This window comes from Azolla caroliniana, unplaced genomic scaffold (assembly GCF_043228905.1).
Source record: "Azolla caroliniana isolate FFs.n. ecotype wild unplaced genomic scaffold, voAzoCaro1.0.p SCAF_12, whole genome shotgun sequence".
NCBI lineage: Eukaryota > Viridiplantae > Streptophyta > Polypodiopsida > Salviniales > Salviniaceae > Azolla > Azolla caroliniana.
Window position 1 is genome coordinate 17,362,664 of NW_028230447.1, and position 2,308 is coordinate 17,364,971.

Here is a 2,308-nt window from a genome sequence, read left to right on the forward strand (position 1 = left end):
GGAAATTGGCCCACCGAGCTTGACGTCGATTCAGTACACGAGCATCTTGAAAGTAGGCAAGGTTCTTGTGGTCACTGAATACAGTGACCTGATGAGGAGATCCCTCCAGGAAATGCCTCCATAGCATAAAAGAATCAGCTATTGCTAATAGCTCTTTATCATGAATTTCGTAGTTGATTTCGGCGGCGTCAAACTTACGGGAGTGGAAAGCCACAGGATGTAGCTTCTCGTCGTTACCCTGTTGTGACAGAATGCTCCCCAATGCGAAATCCGATGCATCAGCTTCGATAATGAATGGTTTTTCCGGATCCACATGACCTAAAATTGGAGCTGATGTAAACGCCTTCTTAAGACTCTCGAAAGCCATGTCCGTCTCTTTAGACCAAATGAATGATTGTCCCTTCCTGGTGAGCTGTGTGAGAGGCAGCACAATTTTTGAGTAATTTTGTATGAACTTCCGGTAGAAATTTGCAAAGCCTAGGAAGCATTGCACATCCCGCACCGAACGCGGAGTGTGCCATTCTATCACCGTTTTGACCTTGGCTGGGTCCATAGATATGCCTTCTGAGGAGATGACATAGCCGAGAAACTCTACTTGGTTGCACCCGAAACTACATTTCTCTAACTTTGCATACAGACCATGTTCTCGAAGTCGTTTTAGTACTAATAGTACATGAGAATCATGTTCTTCTTGGGTCTTTGAATAAACCAGTAGATCATCCAAATAGATGATCAAAAAATCATCCAAGAGGTCTCGAAATATATCATTCGCCATGTGCTGGAAGACTGCCGGCGCATTAGTGAGTCCGAACGGCATGACCGTATACTCGAAGTGCCCATATCTGGTGCGAAACGCGGTCTTCCATTCATCTCCTGGTCGGATCCGTACGAGGTTATAGGCTCCTCGTAAGTCGATCTTCGTGAAGAACCTGGCACCGTTGATCCGTTCTAAAAGACTTGAGATAAGGGGAAGAGCATACCTATTTCTTACTGTGACCTTATTCAAGCCACGGTAATCTACAACGAGTCGAAGCGAGCCATCTTTTTTCTTGACGAAGAAAATGGGTGCGCCGGCTGGAGATTTCGAATGCCGAATGAAACCGTTCTCCAAATTCTCCTCTATATAGGCTCGAAGGACTTCTAGCTCGGTTGGTGACAAATTGTAGATCGGCCCCCATGGCGGCTCTTTTCCCGGTTGTAAGTCGATGGCGCAGTCGTACGGCCGATGATGAGGAAGTGTGTTGGCTTGTACTTTATCGAACACATCAACATACTGACGATACTTCTCGGGAAGTTGAACGGTGGACTCCTCTTTGGTGGTGCTGGAGGGTTGTACTGATATTGCAAAGAGAAACATTTCCTCCTTGCGCCCTTCCTCACGCAACTGACGTAGCGAAATGGTTGCAACCTTCTGGGTAGATCCTTGGGTTTGTCGCAACCGGATTTCCCTTGTCCTCCAATCTATGTCTGGGTCATGTAACTCGAACCATGGTAATCCTAAAACTATGGGATGTTCTGGAATACTAATAATATTAAATGATACTACACATGTTAAGTTATCTAGGACAATATTAACGGGTTCCGACTCTTCTATGATATTACCAGAAGCAATGGGACGACCATCAATGACTACTACTGAGGCTGGACATGGGAGCTTTCTTAGAGATATCTGATGAGCTCGGGCAAAATTCCTATCCATGAAGCAAGAATTAGCTCCGGAATCTAGAAGGGCTAAGGTATGTACTGGAGGGGTACTTTTAGTACTAACTGCTACTTGGACTACGAACACATCACTAACTTGCTTAGAGGGAATGGAACCACTAATGGGCTGCACAGATCTAGGGCTGTCCAACCAAACGGCTCCTATTTTGGCTGGACTTAGTCGTTTAACTCTTCTTCTAATTGGCTAAGGACATCAAATTTGTTTGCGAGATTCGGACTATTAGTACTATTAGGACTATTATGACTATGAGGATTATCAGAGATTCCTACTGACATAGACTCGGGTTTAGTATAGTCAGAACTAACAATGACTTGGTTTACCTGCCTTCTTGGTCTATGGGGACAGTTTATCGCGATATGCCCTGGTCCACCGCAATAAAGGCATAATCGGTTTGTTCGGCGTCGTTGCTTTTCCTCCTCCGATAGCGGCCCACGACGACGTGTAGTGTCAATTTCCATTGGAGTTGGAGTACTTACTGGAGGCGCATTATGTGACTCCCTTTGAAAAGGTTTCGCTACCATTGAGGCATAGGTAGGCTCGGATCTTGCCCTCGGCATCTGAAATTGTCGTTCCGAACGTCGCTCG